Source organism: Festucalex cinctus, chromosome 1 (assembly GCF_051991245.1).
Source record: "Festucalex cinctus isolate MCC-2025b chromosome 1, RoL_Fcin_1.0, whole genome shotgun sequence".
Classification (NCBI taxonomy): domain Eukaryota; kingdom Metazoa; phylum Chordata; class Actinopteri; order Syngnathiformes; family Syngnathidae; genus Festucalex; species Festucalex cinctus.
Window position 1 is genome coordinate 39,566,112 of NC_135411.1, and position 19,924 is coordinate 39,586,035.

Genomic DNA, 19,924 nt, shown 5'->3' on the forward strand with positions numbered 1-19,924 from the left:
AGTGGTTTCTGCAAGTTGCATAACAGCTGTCTTTACTTGGCATGTTTCAGAATATTGCAGCATTTCAAATAAAAGCCCTATTTTACGTTTACACTCCCTTGAGTAAAAGATGCTACGTCAAACATCACCTGAGTGCTGTTGAAGATGACTATTGGCACATTTTCATGTGAATTAAAACCATGACATTTTTTCTTTCTAACCAGTAACCAGTAACCAGTAAATTCTTGTATCATTTATACATGTGACATGGCATTTCTTGACAATGACAATGCATCACAGATATTATGCAAGCTATGAATCACCTGTGTTGGAGGAGGGAGACATCTAAAACACACAGGACTGCATCTCTCAAGGACCAGGTTGCCTAGCCCAGGAATAGACTATGTTGCAGTAGTGGAGTATAAATCTGATGTTTGTTTAGTCATTTATGTTTTATTTTATTTTATTTTTTTTATTATTATTATTTTTTTGCTAAGCTTACAGGATCAAAGTTGTCCAGGATTTGCTAAACCTACAAGGTCATAGTTGTCCAGGAAATCTGAGCCATGTGATTTTTACCTAATGTGGAGTCTGAGCAATCAGATTTCTTACTATTTTCCCATTTAATTCAAACTAATTTTAGATTATCAAGGAAAACAAGGACGCTGTCTGTTCTTTTCTATTTCCAGAAACTACTGTATAATATATGGGTAATGATTCTCAGCAGGCAGAGCTTATACATAATGATTAGCTTTTGATGGTGGGTTGTCTTCAGAGACTTGAGAGGATTTTCAACTTTCAAATTGGGCCATGGCACTCTTTAGATTTTGGATTGACTGGGTTCGTGTTTTAGCGAAAAGGTGTCAAATGGTAACCTTGCTCTGCAAGATTAATTTGCCCGGTATTTGTGAGTTCACAAACTCCGGAGAATACAACTTATACCGAGCCTGTTGATTTCCACCGATCGGACCAATCACAGAGCGACATTGTGTTTGGGCCATGATGTGCAGCTGTGACGAAAAATCCAGCACCGACGCCGGGGCAAACAAACCTAACATGGACGAATGGACGCTGCAATTAATTCTGTTCTGAATTACTCAGTTTCCTTGTTGAATGTTGAACAGAGAGAAGATGCACTTTGTGTATTTTTAGCTGGTAAAGATGTTTGTGCTTTTTTTATTATTATTATTTTTTGTTCATTATTATTTTTTGTTCATTATTATTTTTTGTTCATGTTCCTTTCGTGTTCCTGAAGCCTTTATTATTTACTTTTTTTTAAAACTTCTATTAATTTATTTTGGTGAGCATGGCAGTTTCTTTGGAGGCATTAACAAGGATGTCACAAAAATTGAGAGAGAGAGAGAGAGAGAGAGAGAGAGAGAGAGAGAGAGAGAGAGAGAGAGAGAGAGAGAGAGAGAGAGAGAGAGAGAGAGAGAGAGAGAGAGAGAGAGAGATTTGGCAGTTAAGTAAGACAATTCAACAAAATACTGGCAACTCAAACATACAGTTAGGCCCAAAATAGTTGGACAACGACACAATTTACAATTTTCATGATTTGGGCTCTGCATGCCACCACATTGGATTTAAACGGAAACAACTACAATGGAATTGAAGGGCAGACTTTAAAGGAACACGAGAGTTATGAAAAACTAACCAGCTATTCTGTGAAATTGATCATTTCAACTCTTCCCTGAAAAAAAATGCCAATTTATGTTGAGCAATTATGATTTTATAGCACTTTTTTATGAATATTTTTACGTTTAGTACTGTATCGGCATTTTGGACAGTCACGATCATCGTGATGTATCGCATGCGTAAAATACACATTGAATGACATGGACACCAGTGGCAGGATTGAACTCACGAGGAATGATCGCGTCCCACGGCGGACATCAAAACTGGAATTTCGCCTTACAACAAAAAAGGACTTCTTCAAAAGCAGTACAGCCACGGAGGACACTAAAAACTGGCAGATTCGGCCCCGGCGAGTCAAGTGGATGTTAAACATCCGGGTGACTTTTCACTCTGCTACATGCCGTGTGCTAAGCCTGCTTTAGTCCAAATTAGGAGCGGCCACCCCCCACCGCCCCACCCCCACATGGAATGACATGAAACCGTACGTGTTGAGGACTTTACTCTGAACAGAATTGGCGCAGTATTTGAGATCAAAGACATCTTTTTCTTGCACATTATGTAAGTAAATTTCCATTAAAATGAGCGAAGATGGCTTCTGGTTACACACGGGATGCATCATCACAATCACGTGACCAGGTACATGGCGTCCCACCCCGTACGATCAAATTCGGACGTTTAATCGATTTAAACTAAAATTCAGGGAATAAGATGCCAATTTTAACCTACAATATCTTATGAATTGCAATCACTGTTAAAAAATGTACAACTATTTCTAAGGATGTTTCTTCTTTTTTTTCCTTTTACAGAATATGCTGTTTGTTTGTGCAATATGTGTGTCAGTGAGGAAACCTGCCTCTCACAGAACCAGGTTAGTTCACTGTGCATTTTCAAGTGTGTTTAAGATGAACTAAACAAGAGCAGTATGTGGGTTTTCTCTTGGCGCTCTGGATCCTTCCCACATTCCAAAAACATTCATTCAACATTTCATTCGAACTGCAGACTCTAAATTGTCCACAGGTGTCAGTGTGGTATTTGCCCTGCAATTGACGAGCCTCTAGGACAGGGTGTAGCCCATCTCACACATCGTCAGCGGGATAAGCTTAAACTCACCCGTGATTCCAATGAAGTCAAGTAGTGCGCAAGTGTGCATACACACTGAAAATTTTAAACGGCACACTAGATTGAAGCCTGTCACTGACCATTTGTCTACCAAGCATTTTTTTTTTTTTTTTGCGTGAGTAACAGTGGATGGGGCTCAAGATGCTAGGTGTTTCCTGAACTGGAAGCAAGAAAAGAAGTGTTTTATATACAGCCACTCCCATTCCAAGCACAAACACAATTTGACCCTTATAAAGCTGTAATAAACAGCTACTGCTACTCTGAGGCAGAATAAATTACCCAATAAAAAAAAAAAAAGACTTCTCGGAGGTAGGCTTAGGTAGCGACACTAATCAAATGTGCCAACTCGATGGTAGTAAATAACAAAGGGCTTCCTGCAACACGAAAACTAGCTATGGTGGGGAAAAATTGACAGACTTAGCATTGCTGGAAGTGGGTTTTTGTTCGTCAATGTAATCGTCAATAACCGGGTTATGGACTGCCGAAAGACAAAAAAAAAAAAAAAAAAACACTTCTGTAATATCTCTCAAGTAAGTTGACAGCAGAGGCTGTTGGTTATCTTACCTTATTTAAGCACATAAACAGCTTATGTTGCCTGTAGCTGACGCCGAAAAAAAACAGAACAACTTCCAATGTTTGCTTCAACTACCCCACGAACCTGTGTTAGCAACGGAGTCTTGAAAATTAGGGCGCATTTCACCCAAAATACTTAATGAGATGCCTTTCATGGCAATACCGGGGGGTGTACAAGCATCTAAAAAGACAGCACATTGTAGCTGCTTGATTTCATTTCTGACATAGGGACAGTCATGTCAAGAAGCCATCCTTAGCACACATAGATTACGGCCATGTTTGATGTCACGGTGTAAACAATGCCATGTTTAGGTACGCTAATATATTGTACCTGTAACGGATTACGGAGGCATTTGCCTTTATTTCTAGTTTGCACATACCTTAAAGAATTCAAACTGTAAGATATTGATGGTGACATGAGAGCAGCTGCTTTTTGAAATTTACTCAACTCAATTTTATTTATAAAGCGATAAGAACAGGAATTGCTGTATACAAAGTGCTGTACGTTAACATAAATATCGGTTGTGCAGTAAAGAATAAGGTAACAAAACAAGAACAAAGCAAACATTTTGAATTGCGTATACAAGTTTTATGTATTATTGTTGTTTTTTTTGTTTTCATTATTGTGAATGTATGTAAGATGGAAACTTAGTTGTGATGTTTATTGCTGTGATTGTTAAATGCAAAGTTTCAATAAAAAAAAAAAGTTTTTGTTTTTTTTAACAAGTAAATACATTTTACATCAGTAAATTAATAAGAAGTAGGCGAGGGAATAAGGAAATAAAAAATGCATAAATAAATAGACTAAACATCAAACTCATACACATCACAAAACACCAAGAACAAGTCTCATGGTGCGCCAAAAGCCAAAGAATAAAGATGTGTTTTAAGATGTGTTTTAAAAGATGATAAAAAGCGGGATTGTCTAATATTTAGTGGAAGGTCGTTCCAAAGGGAGAGACCGGCAACAGCAAAGGCTCGATCTCCTCTAAGCCTCCTCTTAGCCCTCGGTACCTCCAATTGTGTCTGGTCTGCTGACCTGAGGCACCGGGCAGGTGTGTCGGGGTGCAAGAGCTCGGCGAGATAAGGTGGGGCAAGACCATTGAGAGATTTGAAAACAATTCTAAATTTCATGGGCAGCCAGTGAAGAGAGGCCAGGATAGGGGTTATGTGTTCCCTCTTACGGGCACCAGTAAGGAGACGAGCAGCAGCATTTTGGACAAGCTGGAGACGCTGGATTTAGATTCCAAAAAATGTGACTGAAACTTTCCGAACAGTAACATGTACATGATTGTCCTATATGTAGTGTAGTTCTTGTATGTATGTATATGTTGTATATTAGGGTAGCCAATGTGGTATCCATGAGCACATGCAATTTCCATCTTGGACCCAATTAGTCGCCCAGAGCTGATTCTTTAATGCAGGACCGCATACACAGGTGCCAAACCTGGACCAATTGTTTAATCAATGTGATTGTTCCTCCCATCTGTTATTAATGAAAACCTGCACCTTGCACATGAAAAATAAACAGAGTGGTTGGAAATAAGCCACAAATCTGGAAAGCTGCAGTGATAAGTGGAGCACGAGTGTGAGTGCTGGACAGGGGACTGCGGGGGGATGGCGCAAGGCAAGGCATCAGGGTTCCAGTCAGAATTAAATTCTACATCCTTTCAGAAATGACAAAAGATTCAGCATGAGATGTGCTTACTGTCTGTTCAAAAATGTGCCTGTAACAACATGGTAACTGAAAGGATCCTGCCACCTTACACACAGTGTTTGGTCCTGGGTGTTTGCGAGAGATAAAGAAGGAAGGTATTGGCAGGTGGCATAATAATGGAGGAAGTGACACAGGCTGAAGGGCGCCAAGTTTTTGAGTGGTTTCCAGGTGTAGTGGTGGCAGGTAGCCAGTGAAGGTCATAGAGGAGTGGTGTTGGAGGGGAGCAGGTGTACATCTGATATTTCAACTGTATTTTATTGAGGACCCTTGCTTTATGTATCAAGCAATGCAACAATGACCAATATCGCTACGATAGTATTATTTATTACAAACTTAATGCATTAAGTAGCAAAAGATTATGAATGGATAGGAATGACTATATGATGAGTGCAATGTAGAGATTACATACTTTTTTTTTTTTTTTTTTTTTAAATATGCACTAACTATGCTGCTGATGATGTAATCCTTTAATTCCCATACAATTGCCTCAATGTAGCTGGCCACAGGGCAGACACACAAAAACACACAAATGAATGACAATGTGCTTCTTTATTGAAGGTGCCATAAAGCTCTTTGAACATATGTTAATCTGTGTAAAATTTAAAGATGAATAGACGATGATACAGCCAATACATGTGTGTTGGTATGCAGTACATAAAGTCATACAAGGTCACACGTGTTAGAAACTTACCTCTTTAAGAACTCTGTGACCCTGTGGGATATTGGCTTTTTTATGAATAAAACATGTAGCTTCTGGGAGGAAAATAATTCGCCACTGTCATGCTGAAGTACTGTTTCTGTCAAAAGAACACATTATACTACAGAAAGGCGGTACATATTGTTTACTTGGCATGCTGAAACAAATGAATGTTCCCAGCAGGAGATGGCCTAGAATGCAAAGATTGCTAATAGTCATTAACTAGGCTAAGCAGAGAAAGACTGCACAACACTTTTGATATCTTTGCTCAGAACCTCAAGAAAAGCCTCTGGAAAGTTAACACAATACATATTACCTACCGGTACATCTTTCCTGGATAATTTACTAAATGGATAAATAAAGGTTGCCGTAAATATAATGAAAAACTACATAAATCGTATATGACTATTCTTTCTTAAAAATATGGTAGTTATTCCTACCCACAGTATCTGGAATTCATTATTCACAAATTCACACATTTTATATGTGGAAACTACCCTTAAATTCTGACTTGGCTAATAGGAACGTAAAGTTAAAGTACCACTAATTGTCACACCCACCTAAGTGGTCAAAATTCGTTCTCCGCATTTGACCCATCCCCCGAGGGAGAAGTGAGCAGCAGCAGGGGCTGCGCTTGGGAATCATTTGGTGATGTAACCCCCCCAATTCCCACCCTTAATGCTGAGTGTCAAGCAATAGTAATTGGTGTCAAGGAAGTTTGCTGAAATTCTAAATCCCAACTCTTCTTAGTTCTTTGTTTAGTGTGTTCAACTGCATTCATATAGTATATCAAACAAAATTGTGGATTTTGTGAACTATTCCACCCCTTATACACACAGACACCATTGAAGCAGAGACAAAGAAATAATTAGTGTACTGGACGCTATGTGTTTTGATGGCTGTAGTTTTACAATTAAAGTAAGTTAAGTGGCATGAATGACATTAGTTCCAAAGCCGAATGCCACAGTGCAAACATTTTGCTTTCAAACCAAATGAACACGGAAAGACCAGGAACATCAACAAACAGGTATGTTGCAGTTTTATGTCGAAAGTCACCATTTAAAATACAGCCATCCCACCCAATTTCTTCTACTTGGAACAATAAAAAAACAACAACAAAAAAACATGGTGGGACAGGGAGGGTCGTCCATTCATGACTGATTGCAATTAAGGAAACCTTTACCTAACAATGCAAATATTAACGCGAGAACGCAAAATGGCACTCGCGCACAACAGTGTTGAAGGCTTTTGAGAGCAACATACATATAAAGGAATTGTACTGTCATGGATTTCCTGAATGGCCATTCCTGCCTTGTACAACCAGGTAAAAGAGGACATTCTCTAGGAGATAAAACCCATCTCTGACATCTCCTTCTTTTACTTATGTTTTTATTTATCTAAGATATTTTATGTTGCCCTTCAGTTTAATGCAAATGTTCAATATTCTTGAGAATTAAAAGTTAATTGTTCTTAAAAAGATGTACTCGAATTTCTTTAAAAAATTAGCTCTAATATCACTAGATCAGTTACATAAAAAAACACACACACACACCAATTTCACTATCATTTATCATAATGGTTTCTGAGAAAATACAAAGTCTTATTTCCATCTATAACAAAAATAATTTCATTGTCCCCACTGTACAAGTGTATGAAGCCGACTTGCTCAAAGCAATCAAAATTGTTTAGTCTACTGTGCGGCTCAAGCCTCATTTAGGGAAGACATTGATTAACACTGGGTAGGCTTGGCTAATCTGGTATGGGGCCTAGATAATACTGTGAGACAAGTGAAGCTTTGTTTCTATGTGAGTGTACCCCAAAACCACCACCACACTCATTGTTTTATTAAGTCTTTCATCTACTGTATCTCACCATTGGTTCATGCCGCATGAATGAGTTGAACCACCAGACTCCAGTGACCGTGGACTGAACCCCTTGTCAGGTTGGGGTCAATGATGGATTTGGCTTGACTGCATGATGACTGATTTGAGATAGTGTCGTTTTTGTTCAGGCAGTTGTAGGGAAGTTATCACATTATTAATATTGGCTGTTCATGGCCTGATTTAAAAAACAAAAACAACCTCTTGAAGAGATAAGGGGAAAAACCCATAACACTTAATTTCCAGTTTTGGACAAATGTAAAACATAGCAACTAGTTGCTGGAGTGATGCTAGTCCTTTTTTTCTGTCGACAGTCAAGGTGCCCTTGTGCAAGGTACCCATCTCCACCCACCCAATTCAATTGGTGCAGCACTGTTTGCACCCGCCCCCTATCGGCTCAGACACTTCTTGCATGTAGGTCTGTTACGATAACACATTTTGCTTGACGATAAATTGTCACAGAAAATATTGCAATAAACGATAATATTGCAGTTTTCATATCATTTCTCAACTAATATAATGCTAATCGTTTAATAATGCAATTGCACTCTTTTAGAAATAAACTTTTATTTCTTGGGCAGAGGAGCAGATGAGCAGGTGGTCAGATGGACAGAGGAATAAATCAGCATAAATCAGTATATATATATATAAAGTACCGGCTAATAGTCCAGAAATTGCTCGTTTTTGTTTGATTGTTTTCATTACTGTGGTCATATTCCAACAGGCTTCTGATTTGTCTTTTTTGTAGGTGGAACCACTGAAGAAACCTCCCTGTACAAGCTGGGGCAGCAACAGGCCATTCAGTAGTAACTTGAACCACCAGGCTTTTTTTTTTCTTATTTTTTAAGGAATAACCTGTGCATACTGACTTCCTTTGATTGTGCTCAGGCTGACACTCATCTATTCATTACAGTTAAAACCACCAACATTATTTTTTACACAGTACAAGAATTATTTTTTTTTTGACAGAGTTATGTCCCGCAATCATCTCCTCCATCCAGTCGGAAGAAACATCTGCTTTATACCTCCTGTAGAAACAAAAGGATTGAAACTATTACCCATAATATCGGTTGCTGTATTTTCTGCAAAATTTCTATAAATACCTCGGGGATATTCTCCAATTATCTACCTCTTCCATCAAAACAGCCAGCTCAGTGACCGAAACACAGCAAATCCACACCTGTGACCTCTTACTGCTGTTACCGTGACAACCTGGATTGCCTCTCAAACTCTTCTTGCTGCAATTGTTACAGCCAGCAGTATCTCTGGACCTCCTACCACCTGCCGGCCTGGGCAAAATTGTACTTGCTTGAGCCCCAGGTTAGTTTTTACTGTAGAAGAAGAAAAAAAATATCTTGCCGGAGAGGCTTCTGAACACCAGTTGTAGCCTCACCTGTCAAATAATATACCTCAGTTGACAAATAGTTTACACAGTCAAGAAAACAGAAGGGAACTAGCAACAGCACTCAAAAACCTGGTGCTGCAAATTACCCAATGGACCACCCATTTCAGCATCTTTCATTTGCCTTAGAGACTGGTTTATAACAACCGTAGCCAAGGAGTCTTCCAGAGAATCATTTTGGACTCCACAACGCCTATCTTCATTGACTTCTCAACAAGACTCATTGTATACAAGCCTCAACGTTTATGTGGTAGCCCAGATAAGCTATTACCTGAGAGGCCTTCATTCCATTTGAGTTTCCTCTCATCCATTGAAGCCTCTAGAGAAGTGCTGAGCAGGAGGAAATGAGTGCAACGTTCTTGGAAGATAGAAATCAAGCGACTCAATAAATTGGAGACTGAGAAGATTCATACCGTGTACAACAAAAGAACTCAAGAGAAGATGCCTTAATGGTAAAGAAAGGACTGGAATGCACCGGTAAGTTTTGTATTTTATATTTTAATAATATTTTGTATTGTTTTACAGTCATTCTTTTTAACAAGTCGGTTTCCCTTCCCTGCAAGCGCGTTCAGTGGTTTTCTTTTTCATTTTTTCTTCTTTCTTTCTTTCTTTTTTTTTTTTTTTGTTATTGTTTTTTTTTTTTTTTTTTTTTTTAAACGACCATATTTCTATGGCGACGGACGGGCACTAATTTGCTATTTCTGGCTGCGCATGTGAAGAACTGACGGGGTCGCGAGACCGGCTTCAGCGCAAACTTAAACTGTCACTGTATTTCTAATTGCGCATGAGAGGAGTCAGTGGGGCAGTGGAGCCGTCAAGGCGTTTGACTGCCAAGCATGCGAGAAACCAGCCGGGCAGCGAACTGATTGGATATTGACAGCGCGGGCGCATTGGTTTTTGCACGCGTAGAATTACGTCACGGACATCAAATTAGTTCAGTGTTTTGAGCTGATCAGACTGAGACGCATCCTGTCCAAATCCGTCCCCCAAAACTCGGATTTCACGTGCACAAGAGCCATCCACTTACAATCTGGATGGGCTAAAAATCAGATTTGGGCTGCCAATCTGAACGCAGCCTTGAAGTTCACTAATGGTGGTCTGAACTAGGGTTGTCACGAGAACCAATACTTCGGTACCAAGTCGATGCCAAGATTCTGAAAATCTGAGGGTACTGCCTTTTCTACAATACCCGAAGTATCGTTGGTACCGAGGCGGCAGATCTGGCCGCGTCTTTTGTGTTGTTTTGGGGGGATAAATGAGCGCTAATCTGGCAACCCACGCAACGTGTAATGACGTCACGCAACATGACGCAAAAAAACAAAACAAAAAAACATCCAACTTATCGAAGCTTGGCCCGCCCCACACTACTGTCTAGACTAACACGTAGCAATCAACATGTCCTCCTCATCACTGTGGTGGTTTTTCTCCATGGCAGAAGATCAAAACATTTTCAGCAAGGATTCGAAGAAGGAGAAAGAAGGCTTTTGCTCACCTGAAATCCGTCATCATGTCAAAGCCATTTTGAACAAACGTGAAGGAGGCACAGCTGCAGCAGCTAATGTTGCTAGGCTAACGGCGCTAAGCTAACAAGGCAGCAACAACAAATCTAAAGCCATTAACGTCAAAGTTATGGCATTCATAGTGCTAGACAAGCAGCCGTTTTTTTGGAGCTTACCCAGTTACTAGCACATTTGGAGCCACGTTCCATCCTCCAAAGTGGCCACAGCTTGATTGACAAGAACGGACTAACACTACACGTATGTCTCAATGCAGTTCGGGGTGGGGATTTTCAAGGATGCGTATCATGTTATTTTATTTTTAGCTTTTACATTTTCAGAGAAATCTCTACTATGCCCAGTGCAGTCAAAGCATTAATACTGTAGCGTTTGTGAAATGATCAAGCCAAGCAGTGAACTAACCATTTAATAGCAGTTACTGTCGACTGTAACCAAGCCACAACACAACACGCTAATGTGAGCAGCTTATGTATTTATTTATGTATTTATTTTAGTTATTTATTTATTTATTTGTTTATTTATTTATTTATTTGTATTATTATTATTATTATTATTATTATTATTATTCTCAAGTGTGTGTTGCCTTCACGGCCAGTCCAGACCACGGGAAACAACATAACCACACACGCAACCACAAGGGTTACTGCAATACCAGTTTTGTCTATTTACTTGATTTCATTTTTTTTTTTTTAAATTAAGGTTGACAAATGTCAATGCATATAATTTTACCAAACGTTCACCTACCTCATCCTCATGCACTATTACACTTCGGATTGAATAAATGCATTCCTAACGCTTTCATACATTAATGTTTTGTTTTTCCAGATAAACCAGTTGTAGTTCTGTATTAATTTTAACATTAACTTTAATCTAACTTTAAAAAAAAATAAAAAAATAAAAATTAACATTAACTTTTTAATGTGTGTAATTATCTGTTAGCCATTTCATATAGAAAAGAAATACACATTTGAAAGAAACACATTTGTTTGCTGTGATAATCAGAGCTACTAAAACATCAGTTTTTCCATTCCTGAATGCACAAATTGTAGATTATGAAGGCACATTTATTAGGTATCTGTATCGACCATACAAAGCAGGAAATTATCGGTTATCGGCAGTCTAGAGATAGACCGATAATCGGCCGGGCCGATAATCGGGGCCGATATTTGACATATTGGTACATATCGGTATCGGTCTGTTTTATTAATCTGACGGCCGATATGAGCGATCCATTTAAAACTCCGTCTTTTCGCTTCGAATGCAGCCCAGAGCGTCTCTGTCTGTTATGGAGTCCAACTCCAGCAACGTAACGCCCATAGCAGCATTTGATTGGTTAGTCGTGCAAGAGCCAGAACCAATCAGTAGTGTATGCCGTGTATCACAGTAGCCGGTCACACACGCACCCACGGACACAACGCGAGAGTACACATGCTTCGAAGGTAAGTTAAAAGAGAAGAGACTCCGCTGAACTTTTCACCATGATAAGCTAAACACATTGAATTATGTTGTGTATTAAATGCACTATATGAATGGAGCTGCATTGTCTTGCATTGAATCCCCGCTAGCTAACAGCGGTGTGTTCAGCTTAGCATGTAGGCTAACACCCAGTAGCTAATTCGCTACTTGAACTACTCGGGGAGGGAATCACACACATTTTCACTTAATCAAGTAAATAATGTTTGTTACAAAGGTTCCAAATATTAACAGTTGTCATTATTATATTGTCTAGTTCCATGTTAAGAGTAGAGTAACGTCATTATATTTACCTCTCGTGACGCACACATTGCATTCTGGGTCACGTCCACTACTTGTTGCATAGCCGTTATTATGCAGTTAGATGCCACAGTGACACTAAATAGCGTTTAGTTACTTTATATTGTGTTTATTTGTCGCACTGGTTTGCCATTGTGTGCCTTAAGCTTCGACGTCGATTTGATTGACAGCTCGTTGTGCACCTCGTTAAAGTCCGCTCCGTAACAAATTAAGTGTCTCAAACACCGTTTAACTACACGAACGTGTTCTCTTCCGTATGTTTGGCATTAGTAGAGAAGTGCGCTAAAGTATAGTGTGCTTATTTGCTTGTTTTGTCTCTCTTTTCACGTCATGTCTGCCGTCAGTTGGGACATTATCCTCTCAATGGATGCCACTAATATGTAACATCTACAGCCGTAGTCGGCTGCAATTAATGTTCAGTGATGTAATTTCGTTACGTGCATCATACTTTGAATAATGAGCTCATGTTTGGTGTGTTGTATAACTTTCTCGTGTGTTAGTAACTATTCATGTGGACAGCTAAGATAGTGCTTGTTAATGTGAATTAGCAATGTTGCAGCCCAGTTATTATTTAGACAAGTACATCTGTGCCATTAAGTGATACAGTACAGTACAGTAGTGAGAGAATAGTGTGCCCATACACACACACGTGTCTGTAAGTGTAAAACACATTAAACAGCAGAAACTGGCAGCGTTCCACCGCAACAATGTCTGTTTAACCAAGTTATTCTTACTATTATTATAACCAAGTTATTTTACTTTACCTTTTTCTGCGTTGATTGGGGCATCCTAAGTGGCAGTAAACTACATGATGAAGTGTCTTTTGACAGTTCTCTTGTAGAGAGGAGTAGCATGATATTGCTGTTCTCGATTTAAGATCCTCAGCTTATCAAAACTGTCTATATGGTAACAATAACAATAATCATAATAAGGTCTACAAGAACTGTATGGTTTTCAGGGATGAATAGTTTTTCTCATGGATTTTTTTTTAATTTTTTTTTGCTGTAGTAATATTTAATGCCACAGCTGATGCACATTTTGAATGACAGGGTTCCTCCTATTACTTCAAAATATAAAAATATAACATTTATAGAATAAAACTACAAGTATCCCAAATGCTATAAAAGGTAATGTCACATTGGCCCCCACATTTAACTCCCCCCGCCACCAACATCTTATTGCAGATAGAAGGATGTAAAATGAAAAGTGCAGTGTGAGAATCCATTGTAAAGAACTGTTAGGGTTTGCATTATTCAAAAATTTGGTGCCAACATTTTAACTTTTACTGCAAATGAATATCGGCTTCAAATATCGGTTATCTGCCTCCTTGACTACCGATAATCGGAATCGGTATCGGCCCTGAAAAAAGCATATCGGTCTATCTCTGAATCGGCACAGTATTTTATTTTATTGTTTACTCTATTGTTTAATACTTTAATGCACAGTATTTTATTTTAATGCTTTAAAGCCGCATGCCAATTGTTCTGTTTAAACACACAATATCGTTGTTTGTTCACTTCTATGTCGTGACCCACTTTAACCAGAACCCGAGTATCTGCAGTTCATCCAGGCCACATTTTTGTTAAATAGTATACTATCAGGAAAGACTTTTGCAAAGATTTAGATGCCAGTGATGGTTTCGTAAGGTCAGGAATTACAGTTGTATTGTGCTTACATGATGATGGCATGAAGCCCAGCCCAGTTAACAGTTAGGGTTCTCCACAGCACAAGGTTAAGTGTTTAGTTGTGTTAGAACCTCCGGCCAAAAGCCTCATCTTCAAGCACATCAGGCCAACTTTTCTGCTCTAGCGAGAGCCCGGATTTACAGGGTGCATTGTGTGTATTTTGTTACAAGTTTTGTGAAGCCAACTGACACCTATCCAAAGGTGTGATGATAACAAACAAAGGGATCTTAAACATGTTTCAGTGAATAATGGATAAAGGGTTGAATGTGCCTGACATAGTGTGTTGGCTAATCACAATGAAAATTGACATTGTTTTGTGTTGACATGTTCACTCATGTTGACTTGTATTTTAAACTGTAGCAGGGGTCACCAAATCCGGCCCTCAAGGGTGCCTATCCAGCACGAGTTGGATGTTTTCCTTTTCCAACACCCCTGATTCAAACGATCAGGAACATTATGTCTGCTGCATAGCTTGCTAATGAGCTGATAATATGAATCTGGTGTGTTGGAAGAGGTTAAACGTCTTTATGAACTTTCCAACCCACCCTCGTACATCATGCAAGCATTGAGTGTGTTTGACTAGTCTCTCTTGAGTTCAGTTCGACCAGTTCAAGTTGTGGACCAGCGTCCTATAACAGATGGTACCCGACCTTTAAGGTTCCATGCACTATATCGTATTGTGTCAGTAAGATATGTGACCTCCCCACAGCACCTTTTTCATCTAAATCCCACCTCAGATAACGTCTGTCCTTTTGTCACCGTCAGTCATTGACACATAATGCACTACATCATTGATAGTCTTCTCACATCATAGTGCCATAACTTATTCCTGTCCTCTACTTCTAGTTGCTATGGCAACACAATTCTCCACCCACCTCCACCACCACCACCACCACCTGTGGCTTGATGCTGTAATGTATAAGAGACTGCATCAACCAATGTGATTCTTGGCTTGGGATATGAAGATGGAATGGGTTGGGGTGGGTTTGTGGCTCTATTATTCATAGATCCTATTGTGTTTAGAACTTGCCAAGAAAGGAAGGACAAGACGACACCATGATATTTGTCTATGTACCGGTATGTGCACATGAACATCAGTAAGTGACCCAGTTCCGCTGTTGCAAAAAGTGTACCAGGGACAAACTATGGTGCGATGAAATCCCATTATCTTGTACTGTGTGTGTGAATGTGGTAAGCATTGATACGTATGCACAAGTAATTGGGCCATTAGATGAGTCACCCCGTGTCTGTCTGGGGACTTCAGCTGCAGTCATGCTGCCCGATTGTTTGTGTGAATTTGTATACCTATGGGCCCTTTCTTGGCCTACGTCACGATGACGTCACGGTATTTACTGGAGGCAAAAACAACTTGCCGCTGGAGACAACGGAAGTGTGGCTAGAAGTAAACAACGCTGGTTGTCTGTAGAAAATGTCGTCTTGTTGTGTTTTTGGTTGCCAGAACCGTGGACAAACAAAAACTTGAAATTCTATCGCATCCCAGCCTCTGCCAGTCAGAGTAATCGCAGATGGCTGTGGTTAAACACAATCAGGCGAAAGGACTGGACTGTCTGATACTATCATCAACAGTTCTCTTGTTTGCAGCGCACACATCCTATCAGGTAAGATTTAACTAACAGCTTCAGCCTGGACAATGATATGGGCTAGAATTAGTTGTGATTGAAATTACTTAAGTTAGTCATTATTTGTGGGATTCTTTTTACATGCACGGACTTACAAAAACTCAGTGTTTACATGCTACATGCGCGAATGCTAACCGCTAGCTAACCAAACGTTATGTATGTATGTATGTTTCAGTTTTGTCGAGACGAAAGCTCCCACAATGGTTCCGATAACTTCTTGTAACATTTTTGTAGGAGAGGTACATGCCTCGTATATCCTCGTCTTCTGCCCCTGTCGTTGACTTGGCAGCACTTGCGATCGCATGACACAAAAGTCCTCGCTCAAGTTGTTATATTCAAAATTTTGAACATGTCCATTCAAGACGTAGTTAGTTTTAGACATGTAATGATTTATAGGCCTTCAGTTTATCTTTAGTATAAACGCTCAGTTTTTCTATAAGGTAGCTTTAAATGTCCGACCATTGCATGGTGGGTAGTCCCGTTAAATCATCTTCCCAGTGTGTGAGGGCATAGGGGTGAGTAAATATCGGCCCATCAGTCAGAGTTAACTTTTTAAACTAACATTCACGTTCGTGGGGAGTCAGTTTACTCACATATTAACTCAAATGGTCATTTTCCGCCTCCATTCTGACGTGAACTTTCTGTGAAAATATGCTGACCGGTGTTAGAACCACACGCCACTGAGGTGTTTTTTCCTCCAGCTAAGCCCCGCCCTTTGAATTGCGTCACATTGTTTACAAACTTTGAAGGGGTCTATACTGTATTTGATCAGTAAGATGAGTTGCAGCAACAGTCATCAACGATGAATACATCACCGGTGAAACTGTCACTGACCATTTTCTGTACTGAAGTCCCAAAAGCCCCTTACTATTATGCGGTACTACGCGGCTCACCACAACTCCGACCTGCTATCTACAAGGTGCTATGCTGTATGTGCTGTGAGTGGGAAGCCAGCGTTTCTTGTGTGCCAAAGTGATATTGTATGGGTGATGTAACACTGCTTTCAAACAAATGCATTATTGCTGAATCAAACAAAGACAAGAAATTTGCCTACATTATCGAACTGTGAGAAACAGTACTTCTTGATAGGAAAGCAATAGAGATGAAAGGGCTCTTGCTTATATACAAATAGTTGCATCTCGGTCACAACTAGGAGTGGGCGATATGGTAAAAAATCTTATCACGATTCTTTAAAAATAAAATCACGATCTCGATTTTATCACGATTTTTTTTTTACATATATTGAGATTAATCTTCACATTTCTGAATATTTTTGTAAACTTTAAAACATATTTAAAATTTATAGAAAACCCTAAAAGAAAAAAAACAGACATCTTAAAGAGATAGTTCGGCTTTTTTGACATGAATCTCAATTTCATCCTCACCTCCAGTGTGTGCGATCAGCACTGACTTACCCCTGACAGCATTCTGTGACACGAGTTCTGGTCCGGTGTTGTATGAGAGGAAAATAGTCCAGCAAGCTGGCCTTGGTCATTGAGATAAAGCGTTTTTCTTCTAAAAACAATTTGTGTTCAAAAGAGTGATACATTTGCATCATTAAACTCCTTTTCTGAAAAAAGTCAGACGCCATTACCGCCAGGCACTACTTTTCTGTTCGTTCGTATCACTGTGCGGCGCCCCGCATGCAGCTGAAAGACGCGCACTAATCTACAAGTTGTTTGTCTTTTCGAAGGCGGAAGGATCAGCTGTCTGCAGCGCGTCGATTAGCTGTCTACAGGGCGACGCGCAGTGATACGAACGAACAGAAACGTAGTGGCTGGCGGTAATGGCGTCTGACTTTTTTCAGAAAAGAGTATTGTGATGCAAATGTATCACTCTTTTGAACACAAATTGTTTTTAGAAGAAAAACGCTTTATTTCCGTGACCCCAGCCAGCTTGCTGGACTATTTTCCTTTCGTCCAACACCGGACCAGAACTCGTGTCACAGAACGCTGTCAGGGGTAACCCCGGGTTTTCACCGGATGCGGTTGTGGTGCGGTTGCGGTGCGGTCCGGCGACGCAAGCAATTAGATTCCATTCATTCGAATGGTGCAGTTTACACCGCTTGCGGGTGCGTTGCGTGTCGACTGCGGAAGGCCTGCGGCGTGCCGCAAGCCTTCCGCAAGGATAGACCTATTTTCTATTTTTGCCGGACGCCGCAGCGGTAGGCCTCCGGCAAATGGCAAGCTAGCACAAAACACATCGAGCGGGACAGGAAGACCGACGCAGTTTCAAAATAAATTTCCGGTTACCTTTCAGAATAAAACACTCGGCAGCTCCTATTTCGCAAGCTTTTCAGCAAAACGTGACGTGGGCTTCGCCGGGCCATGTGCTCATTCACGGTTTAGACGCCAGCGAACATGGACGAGGAGAGGTTTATATTGGAGGTGGAAAACCACAAAATGCATGGAATCTCATAGCAGAAGAAGAAGAAAAGGTTAAATCAAAAGAAGTCCACCTCTCTTTCTGCTTCTCTGTTGAGCACAGACTTTCTGTATATTTGTCGTTGTGAAATGCCACATGGTCGCGCGCGCGGTCCCGCGAGACACGTTGGGAAGTGGGCGGCGACGGAGCTGCCGGACCGCAGCTGTGCGGAGCCGGTGTGGATTGACAAAAAAATTGACCCGTCCGGAGCACGCAGTCAAGACGCACCGTACCGCAACCGCACCGCAACCGCATCCGGTGAAAACCCGGGGTAAGTCAGTGCTGATCGCACACACTGGAGGTGAGGATGAAATTGAGATTCATGTCAAAAAAGCCGAACTATCTTTAAGCCAACTAAGCTTTCTGAACAGGTTTTAATTGAAATAGTGCAATGAATGTAAACATAAATGGTAATGAACAGCCTCAGTTACTTCTTTACACCACTTTCTTGTTTTTACATATGGAGTGCCCTTGGTAAATAAATGACTGTGTTACCGTGGATTGTGTTAGCTTGGAGCTGCTAACGGCTGGTCTCTGTTTGGTTTGGCTGTCGGCGTACAGTTTCGGATGCTGTCTACGCATGTGATTAAACAGGTTCGTTGTGTTGCCGTCTGCCGTCCGAACGGAGTCTCCGCAATCTTTGCAAATTCCTTCTGTCTGGACCTTGTCCTCTGGGAAAAAGCCAAACCAATTCCACACTATGGAGGGATACTGTAATTGCGACATTTTGCGTTGTGGAGTCGTGCGGACTTCAAGGATGCGTCGGGTTCCAGGTGAAGGAGTTGAAATTGCCTTCGGTGGCGTGGGTTCCCCGCCTGGGAGATCATGTAAGTTTGCGTGCATGTTTGTGTGAGTGAGTGAGTGGAGGGAGGAAAAACAAAAGACCTCACGGAAGCGTCAAGCATAAACCAAGGTTGAGCCCGCATAAAGTTGAACTGTATAAAATGTGCCCTAATGTTCCATAATAATAACATTCTTCCATGCTTAGGGTGTGAATCCTAACCCTAAGTAAGACGTTTTGTTGAATATTTTTCCATCAAAAATGGCTGTTTAAAAATCGATTCGGCTGCCCATTGAATCGATTCGAGAATTGCGAGCTGTAGTATCGCGATATATTGCCGAATCGATTTTTTTACCACCCCTACCTGTTAGGGGTGTGAATTGCCTAGTACCTGACGATTCGATTCGTATCACGATTCACAGGTCACGATTCGATTCTATACCGATTAATCCCGATACGAATTTATAAGTCGATTGTTGCGATTTTTTTTCATTCAAATTTAGAAAATACTAATCAGTAAGCTTGTAGAGTGTAAGATTTATATGAAAATTTATTATTTATTTATCTGAAATTTCAGTCTTATAGAGGTTGTAATCTGTTTCATGTTTGAACAGCATTAAAATAAAATATTAAGGCTTAATGTTCCGTTCATATAACATTCTTCCATGCTCAAGGTGTGAATCCTAAAAAAAAATTAAAAAAATAAAAAAATAAATAAAAAAAATAAATCGATTCTGCCGATTATTGAATCGATTCGAGAATCGCGCGATGTAGTATCGCGATATATCGCCGAATCGATTTTTTTTAACACCCCTACTACCTGTTATTAAATATTGTTTTGCAACACCTTACTCTGACAGTAGTGTTCCTGTTAACTGTGCTACCATGAACGTTAATAACTTACAAAGCTAACAAACAAACAAAAATAATAAATCAGGGTGTTGCATCTGCCACAATAGTTTTGAAATCTCACCTGAAGACACTTCACAAAAGGGAATATAGTGACTGCACTCCAGTCTGATTAGGGCTTGAGAAGCATTTATTTCACAGAGTATCACATTATTGTCAGCATGAGTGTCTTTCACTTCACCTATTTCATTGT

The 19,924-nt window shown here is 40.1% G+C and overlaps 1 protein-coding gene across 5 annotated transcripts in view; it reads left to right on the forward strand.

Annotated features, from left to right (window-relative positions):
- Window positions 1-19,924, forward strand: part of LOC144027527 (thyroid hormone receptor alpha) — an 81,144-nt gene that overhangs the window by 12,070 nt on the left and 49,150 nt on the right. For 4 of the 5 annotated variants that reach the window (XR_013285481.1, XR_013285482.1, XM_077535131.1 and 1 more), the window contains exons 2-3: window positions 2,421-2,482; window positions 8,349-9,479. The gene's annotated coding sequence lies outside the window, so the exon portion shown is untranslated. The remainder of the gene's footprint in view (window positions 1-2,420; window positions 2,483-8,348; window positions 9,480-19,924) is intronic. The other variant, XM_077535146.1, reaches the window with a different exon arrangement.